This window comes from Pseudophryne corroboree, chromosome 2, assembly GCF_028390025.1.
Source record: "Pseudophryne corroboree isolate aPseCor3 chromosome 2, aPseCor3.hap2, whole genome shotgun sequence".
Taxonomy (NCBI): Eukaryota; Metazoa; Chordata; class Amphibia; order Anura; family Myobatrachidae; genus Pseudophryne; species Pseudophryne corroboree.
In genome coordinates this window covers 485,162,710-485,172,510 of record NC_086445.1, presented here as the reverse complement: position 1 = coordinate 485,172,510, position 9,801 = coordinate 485,162,710, and positions in this window count along the sequence as shown.

The following is a 9,801-nucleotide window of genomic DNA, read 5'->3' as shown; positions in this document are numbered from 1 at the left end:
AAAGTTATTAAAAATATTGTATTAAATGACCTTCAGGCTGTGTGTATAAGGTGTATATGAAACATAAATGAATTGTGTGAATGTAGACACAATTTGTGTAATACACAAAGTTATAAAAAATATTGGCTAAAATGAGCTCCAGGCTGTGTATATAAGGTGTATATGTAACATAAATGCATTCTGTGCTTAGACTTAGGTCCCATCACCATGATATCTCATTATGGTATGCAATTATTCCAAAATACGGAAAAATCCCATATCCAAAATACCTCTTGTCCCAAGCATTTTGGATAAGGGAGACTCAACCTGTAATACCATTGATTAGAACGAATAATTCCTGTGATTTTGTCATTTTCTTCCAGTGATTTGGACCAATAATACCATTGATTAGAACGAATAATTCCTGTGATATTGAGGTGTTTGTGTCGCTTAGCTTAGCCATCCAGCGACCACAGTGCACCTCTTTTTCTCTTTTCTTTGCATCATGTGCTGTTTGGTGACTATTTTTTTAAGTGCCATCCTGTCTGACACTGCAGTGTCACTCCTAGATGGGCCAGGTGTTTGTGCCGGCCACTTGGGTCGCTTAGCTTAGTCATCCAGCGACCTCGGTGCAAATTTTAGGACTAAAAATAATATTGTGAGGTGTTCAGAACAGACTGGAAAAATTAGTGTAAATTATGGTTACTGAGGTTAATAATACTATAGGATCAAAATTACCCCCACATTCTATGATTTAAGCTGGTTTTGAGGGGTTTTGAAAAAAAACACCCGAATCCGACAAAAAAATTTAAGGGAGGTTTTACCAAAACGAGTCCGAATCCAAAACACAGCCGCGGAACCGAATCCAAAACCAAAACACAAAACCCGAAAAATTTCCGGTGCACATCTCTAATTAGCATACAGTCTGAGACACACACTTCTACACCAGGGGTAGGGCTGATACTAGCATTAGCACACAGTCACAGACACACACTTGTACACTAGGAAAAGGGTTGATACTAGCATTAGCATACAGTCACAGATGCACACTTGTACACCAGGAGAAGAGTTGATACTAGCATTGGTATATAGTTACAGACGCACACTTGTACACCAGGAGAAGGGCTGATACTAGCATTAGCATACAGTCACAAACACACACTTGACACCAGGGAGAGGGCTTATACTCGCATTATCAAAATGTCACAGAAACGACTTTGGTAAAAAGATGCTAAATCGGTTGCAGCAGTTTGCAACCCTAAATCAGTCCTTTAGGCAATTGATTTTCTGAATAAAAATCCTACTTTGAAATTTTGTTCTGTGTACTCTTTTTATTTAATTGAAAGTCAGAGTGATTTTGGCCAATCTGTTTTCTAAGAATAATATTTAGTAAAAATGTTTACATTGAAATATTGTGATCAGATGAGACACAGATTTTTGTCCAAAGTTAACACCACACTATCAGTCACGATTGATGGTGGTATCCTTATGATTTGGGGCTGTTTCAGTAGCAGGATATGTGCATCTTGTTAAAATATGAAGAACTATATATGGTGCAAATCACAGGTCCATAATCCCAAACACAAGGTAATATTACAACATTGGAATGGCTCAAGAACAAAAATGTGCCTGCTCTTCCAAAGCACAATTATGGTCCTGAAATTAATCCAAATCACACTTGCCTACACTCCCTGAATGTCAGGGAGACTCCCTTACACCCATTATGGTGCAATTGGAAAAAATGTATATATACACACAGATTCGGGTAAATGTATTACCCGTTTTTATGGGGAGAAGCGGTATCAGCGCACGTTATGTGCGCTATACCCCTTCTCCCCCGTGTAAGATACTGGCGGTGTCCATATCAGCGCTGCTATCTAAAAGATAGTAGGCTGAAATACTTTGGCAATGTATGAACGGTCAGCATGGCTGACCGTTCCAATACCTGCAGCTGTAGATTTCGACATCTCCAGGTGGCGATGCCCATTTATCACAGCAGGGACACAGCTGTCTGTGGCTTTGGCGTGTGCCAGCTCCGGACTGTGCTGGGGCTCTCGCGTGAGTAGTGAGATCCCGCGCATTCGCTGGCCGGGCAGTGAAACACAGTGCGTCAGCACTAAGCTGACGTACTGTGTACTCGGGGGATATCGCCGGAGGGGGAGATTTTGCTCCCCCGCTTCTGCAGACATGTCGATGTCCCTTCCTGTTTCAACTCGGTAATAAGGTGAAGCAGGAAGTGTTATAGCAGCACGATGTCTGCTGCTGTAATACATGTACCCAATAGTGACATGAGGGTTAGCTTGGTAGGTGTGTCCAGGGTTGTTCTAACACACAGAGGAAGTTGGGACATACCGTCTGACAACGCGCTGCGGCTTGTCTCCCGGCAGATCCCGGTTGTTGCTAGGTGACCGGGACATCCAAGTGCTTCTCGGACAGTGCTCCCCGACAGTTGCTAAATGACCTGAACTCTGGGGGCTGCAGGGGACTCTGGGGCTGCTATTCTCTAGCAGCCAGGATGCTACTACTATGTGCAGCCCTACAGCTGCAGGGAGTTAATCATTAATAGGACCTCCCCACCCTGGCTGCTCTGATTGGTTCTGTTCTTTGTTAAAAGGCAATCAGTCCTGCACCACCCTGCCAGTTATAGCTTGTGCTTTGGCGATGTAAGCTGCTGGTCCCTATCCTCAGATCCTGCGGATACTCAGTTGGTCTTGTGGATACCCATTTACCTGCCTGTCTAAACCTAGTAATTGCCCTGTCTGAACCCACATCCTGCTTCAGAGCGTGTTAATCCTTTCTTTTCCTCCTAAGTGTTCCTTGTGCTCAGCCTGCAAGTTATACCATCTGCACAGTACCTGCATTCCATCTCACAGTGCATCTCCTGCCCTTGCTGAGATCCTGGCCGAACCCTGTCTTTAACCCTTTGTGCTCCCAAGTATTTATTCACCCTCAGTTATACTCCAGTTCTCTATCCTGTGGTCTCCAGCCTATTGTGTGAGCCCCTACTACTATAGGTTTAAGTCCAGACGGCAACCTACAGATGTGTCCTCTTACATCCTTGCTGCAGTCACGCTAAACAGCTCTTGAAGTCATGCCATGCTGTGGCAGGACTCGGTAGCGCAGAGCATCGTTTTTGCATTTTTATTCAGCGAAAATGCGTCTTAAACACAAAGTTATATAAGAGGACACACAGGCAGCTTCTGCTTATTTAAATGCCTATATTATTTGTGTTATTGCAGCTTTATCTGCATATAAAATGCCATGTAGCATAGCATTCTGTATGCGAATGCAGTCGCAGTCACACACAGAATGTAGGTATGCCCGCATATCATTTTAATCAGCAGAAGCGGCTTGTGTGTCCTATTACATTAGTTTGCATCTAAGACACATATATATTGCATCCAAGATGGCGCCAAGGACGGCGGTACAGCACAGCCAAATAATCACCCTTTTTTTGTTTTTATATTTATGTATTCCCACCCTCGGCACTGTAACCAACCACAGCAGAAAAGACCTTATGATATACTCAGCTCTTACCCCTGGGCCGAATGCGCTGGGACACCTGGCCAGCTCAGCGGCTCTCGCTGCCCTCTCAGCAATGTGCGTGGACGATAGAAGCAGGACGGCGGCCCAGAACAACTGCTCCCGGAGAGGAAGAGCATCAGTGGGGAGCGTGCAGCCACGGAGACCCTGCCACAGCTCTGGGAGGGGCCCCTTTGCCCCCAGCGGTGGAAGCAATTGCGGTGAAAACAGCGACCTCCAGCCTGGCGGCGCCCTGGCTGCGACTTCTGGAAGTGGCGGATCGACCAGCGGCGCATCAGCAGGGAGAGAGAGGCCGACCCTACAGAGACAACTGGAGAACCTGCAGTGGCCCCCGGAGGGTGGCAAAAGACGCGGCGACTCTGGCCTAGCGCCCTCCCCCCCAACCACGTCCTCCAGAGGCAGGGGAACCAGCGGCTGCAATTTTCCAGCTCCAGGAAGCTCCAGCGGCAGCCCCCTTGGGGCGGACAGCAAGTCAAGTGAGGAGACATCAGCCCTGGGGGATTGCGGTAGTGGGCCCCAGACCTGCGATAGCCTTGCTCTTGGACCTCCTGGCTCACCCTCCATGCTGGTTCTCCACCCAGATGCTGCTCCCATGACCCTTGGCCACACTGGCCTACCCCATAGCTGCAACTCTCCCTGTCGCAGTGTGGTAGGGGCCCCAAGAAACAGCAGTAAGAAGCCTGCCCCCGCTACATGAACAGGGGACCCCAGTATATCAGTGGCGCAGATGCGGACCCCAGTGACGGCAGTGCAGCGGCCCCCCCTTCAGAGCAGAGGCAAAGTCCCCCGGCCCGGCTGCGGCGATGTTGCAGCGGCAGAAACCTGCCCCTCAGCATGATGAACTAAATACCGGTCCATCCACAGCCAACGGCGAACAGGGCTATGACCTTCAAGTGCAACACAGCCGTGCATTTTATGCTGCTGATGATGAGGACAAAACTGCCTGGGAGCCTGGGTCAGCCCTCAACCAACCAGAAAGGTGGCAAGGAGCCTTCCAGAAGCGCAGGAGGGGCTGCCATCCTGGTGCCCCAGTAAAGTGGAGATGCAGAGGCCACCAGTCAGCACTCCCAGCAAACCTACTCTCTAACGCACGATCCATTGTGAACAAGATGGATGAGCTGCCCTTGCTGATGAGCGACTCTAGCTCGGGCATCACTGGGTTGTCTATCCTCTGCTTCACTGAGACATGGCTGGATGACCAAATTGCCGACTCCTCAGTGTCCCTGCCGGGCTTTAGCCTATTCAGGGCTGATCGTGACAAGGAGCTCACAGATAAATCCAAAGGTGGAGGTACAGTATCTACTTCTAGATAAATGAAGGGTGGTGCACCAACGTCACTATCCTATGCAAATCACGCAGCCCGAAACTAGAGACGCTTATAATCAACTGTAAGTCGTTCAGCTCGCCCCAGGAATTTGCCTCAATAGTCTTGGTAGGAGTGTATATTCCCCCCCAAGCAAGAGCAGACGAAGTCCTAAACCAGCTGGCCGTCAGGATAACAGACACGGAACTCAAATATCTAGACTCACCACTTATAGTGCTGGGTGACTTCAACAACACAAACCTGATCCAGGAGCAACTGTAGTTTTAGCAACAAGTCAAATGCCCCAGTAGGGAAGGGTGCACCCTGGACCACTGTTAAACCACCATCAAGGCTGCTTAATGGTCTATCCCCTCTGCAGCCCTGGGCCTTTCTGATCACTGCCTAGTTCACCTCCTTCCAACCTACACCCAGAAGCTGAGACTGGCAAAGCCTGTGGTCAGGTACGCAAAAGCTGGACAAGCGAGCTAGAGCTCCAGGCCTGTTTTGACTGCATAGATTGGAGGGTCTTTGAAACTTCTACTGCTGACCTAGACGAACTGGCTGACGTAGTGACATCCTACATCAGCTTTTGCAAGGACATGTGTGTGCCAACCAAAACATCTCGCACCTTTAACAACAACAAGCCGTGGTTTAGCACCCAGATAAGAAAGCTCCGTCGGGCGAAGACAGGGATCAGTACAAACTGACCAGAAACTCCCTGACACGTGAAATTAGGCAGGCAAAAAGACAGTTCTCCAATAAGCTGACAAACAACCTCTTAACCAACGATTCACTGCATCAGTTTGGAGAAGCATGCAGGCCATGACTAGCTACAAGAAACTCCCAAACCCCACTATCATACAGCAAAATCTGGTAGATGAGCTGAATAACTTCTATTGTAGATTCGAGAAGGAAGCCCCCAGTATCAGATCTACCCCTGATCTGAGCACAGCAGCCCCCTGTGCGGCTCTCTGGGTAGACACAGGAGAGGTAGGAAGTAATATTCAAAAAAGCCAAACCCAGGAAAGCCACAGGCCCAGACAGTGTGTTGCCATCTGCCCTGAAGACCTGCAATGTCCAGCTTGCCCCCATCTTTACTAGGATCTTCAAAACCTCCCTGGAGACATGTAAGGTTCCCTCCTGCTTTAACCGCTCAACAATTATCCTGGTTCCCAAGAACTCAACCGTAAATATCAGAATGACTACAGGCCAATTGCGCTTACATCTGTGGTCATGAAAGCATTCGAACTGCTGGTGCTGAAACACCTGAGAGATGACTAACTCTCAAATGGACCCCCTACAGTTCGCCTACCGTGCTAACAGGAGCGTCGAGGGTTCAACTTGGGGCTGCACTACATCCTACAGCACCTACGACCATCCAGGCACCTACGTGAGGGTCCCATTCGTGGATTTCAGTTCTGCATTCAACACAATCGTCCCAGGTATCCTTCAGCTAAAACCTCTCTCCTTAGGGGTTCCTGCACAACATGCTCCAGGATCGTAGATTTCCTGACAGCAAGGAGACAGGTGGTGAAAGCAGGGAAGCTCTCATCTGACGTGCGCTCGATCAGCACAGGACGCAAGGATGTGTCCTCACCCCCTGCTCTTCTCTCTGTACACCAATGACTGTACCTCGGCCAAGCAATCGGTAAAAATCATAGAAGTCGCTGACGACACCACTATCATTGGTCTAATCGAGGACGGGGATGAGTCTGCATACAGACGCAAGGTTGACCGGCTAACACAGTGGTGTGGCAGGAATAACCTTGACCTAAATCCCCTCAAAATGGTTGAGATGGTAGTGCCTTGCCCCCACTCATGATTGCCAACTGAGTGGTGTCGTGGGTCAACTCCTTTAAATTGCTCGGGTCAAAAATATCCTGTGACCTTAAATGGGGACCAAACATAGGCGCCATCGTCAGGAAGGCACAACAGTGAATGTTCTTCCTACAGCAACTCAAGAAATTCAATATCCCGCAGAACATGCTGCACATCTTCTACACAGCCATCGTAGAATCTGTCCTATGCTCATCAATCACAGTCTGGTATGGAGCTGCCAAAGAGTGTGAAAGACAAAGGCCACAGAGGGTGGTGAGGACAGCAGAAAAGATTATTGAGACTGATCTCCCCACTGTTCTAGACCTATACCTGTCCTGATCAAAAAGCGTGCAGGGAAAATTGTGTCAGACATGCAACACCCAGGCCACGACCTGTTTGAAATGTCTAAAATGTCTGGTGCTACATACTGAGATGCAATTTTACACAGTATTCCCATAGTAAAACATTTTATGTATGTATGTATGTATACATGTATGTTACATATCACATTTGTATCTCCCCTTTATGTTGTTATTTGGTACGCAAGTATACCTGGCCAATAAAGCTGATTCTGATTTTCATGGAAAAAAAATGCACAAAAAGATGCTCGGGGCTACTGAGTCACACGCCATTCACTCGTTATATGTAACGCGACATGTATCGCACGGAGCAAATATGTAAAAAGGCACATCTGTATGTACTGGTGTGTGTGTCATGCACTAAGGGAACAGCTGGGGGCTGTTATTGGCAGAAGACCTTCTCACCAGCTCTAGGGATATCACACTAATAGTGCTGGAGTTCCCTAACATTTCAGGATTTTGTAACACCCCAGGGTTGGCAGGTGTTCCAAGTGGTTGGAAGAGGTATCACAGATGTTCGGTGGCTATGTGACAGACTCTTTCCCTAAGATGTTTTACCCCATAACTTGTTCATTGTACCATGCTCAAAGAGGTAGGATAGATTGTTATGCAACAGTAATGTACTGACAGCAATTTCCAACAGAACTTTTCTTTTATTGAGCCACACAGAACTCTGGATTAAAGATGATGATTAGTTAACTAGCAAAATTGGACAATCACAATAATAATGATGAATTTAAGAAGACAAGAAAATCACATTTAACTACATTTCACAATGTGCTGGAACAATTAATATTTCAATGGTTCTCTCAATCTAATCACAGATACAGGCATAATACAAAAAAAGAAGACAATAATGAAGACAATGACTATTGTTTCAATGGCAATTATTACGTTTCTTACTCTCCCTGATAAGAATGTCCCAATCTTCACTTGCAATTTACGTTGGAGCTCTTAGATCAGACAGTGCCACAGTATTGCAATGGGGCTGTGGTGTAACTGTTCTTGTTGCACAAGGGATGGGGATTCCTACAGGCTGCAGTGGGGGTAATGGCACTTGTGAAGCAATAATAATCCTGTTTTTTATTACCAGAAATGTTACTGTTCTTTAGTATTGCAAAAAGAATGTAAATTGCAAAGGTATCTCATGATCTCTAACAGTGCAACTTTCTCTGTTCTTTCCTTGAACAAATAACTCTTTATCGTTTAAAGCATGTAATGTCTCTCTCAAGTTCCTCTCACAATCAATGTCCTGGTAGCTGTTCAAATAGGGGCTACTCTGTGGGATTTTCTATTAAGGGCAATGTAGCACCCCTTCTCTCCATGCGGTCATGAGCAGTATGTGTGTGACAAATGGACAATTGGGTTTAGCACTCGCTCGTTTTCAGTCCACAACACAGTCTTTGTTTACTCACTCTGAACCTTTGAGGTTATTCCGCTGTCATTCTAGACCTGTCTGAGTGGTTTTCAGCTTCTCAAGTTGACCACGGCATCTGCGCCTCTGCATAGGCCTGGCGATGTCCCCAACTGCGGCATCTCACTCCCGCTCTCCCATTTCTCTGCACTCACGGAAATACCCCGCTGCTGTAGCTCTGCAGTACTGCTCTGCACCGCCCTGCATGACTACCCAGTTTACTCCAATTCAGCTCCTTCAATGGCTTCTCTCCAATTCTGTTTCCTCCCTCTGCTTCCCACAAGGCTCCAATTGCTCTCTCTCTCTCTCTCTCTCTCTCTCTCTCTCTCTCTCTCTCTCTCTCTCTCTCTGTCCAACAACTCTTGCCACCTCACCAGTACAGGACATGTGACCTGACTCTGGTCCATCCTTTAACCCTTGCTGTACCAGCAAAACACTCTCCAGGTTGCAAACACTTGTTTCCTTTTTTAAAGTGGCACACACAATTTTCCAGAGTGTCACAATTTCATCAACAAGTAGATCTTACTGCGCAACAAATACAACTGCTTTGGAACTAGTTTACATTTGGATATAAGTACATTTTATGACATCCCTCTCCGACAGAGCAATACACATCCACTGTAAAGCTGCGCTCATATGTGTTGCCTTCACAATCTCCCCGAAATGCATTTTCAAAAGTATCAAGTATGGGAATTGGGATGCAAAAGTACAATCCAACTAATTTGAACCTCCTGCAGAAAATCTACCCTGGAATAATTGGCCCAAATCACTCCAGAACAGTGTACTTTCTTACCCACAAGACTTAAAACTATTATTGCGGCAAATGACAGCTCTAGAAAATATTAAGTGTGGGGATCAAATACATATTCAAATAGTACATTCAATGAATCTTTATTCTAAAATAAAACTATGTCACATTAAAAATCTAATTTTGAGTTTTAGTGCTTTGAAATAAAAATATCACAGTGAATTAAATTTCAAAGAGTGATTTGTTGTTCAGTAAAATGAGAGAGCTAGTCCAAATGCTTGCAAGGCACTGAATAAAAGAGTAGACAAATTCAATATTTCAGCATTGCCAATGTCTTGTTTAGAGCTTTTTTATCATCTATTGTACAATCTATTTCTTGTCATTCTAGAATGGATTTATCTAGATTATTTTTGTCAATCAAAACAGCAATAAGTTTATCAAACAAATGACACATCACTATCGGTAGTGACAATCACAGTCTTACAATCATATATAGTATAGATAAGTTTAATCTTTTATTTTATTATTTTTTAACAGCTCAACATATTACAAAGCACTATTTTTTTTTGTTTGTTTTTTAATGAATTGTTTTATTGAGGCATTGCAGTGCAATAGAACATTTGACAATACAATACCA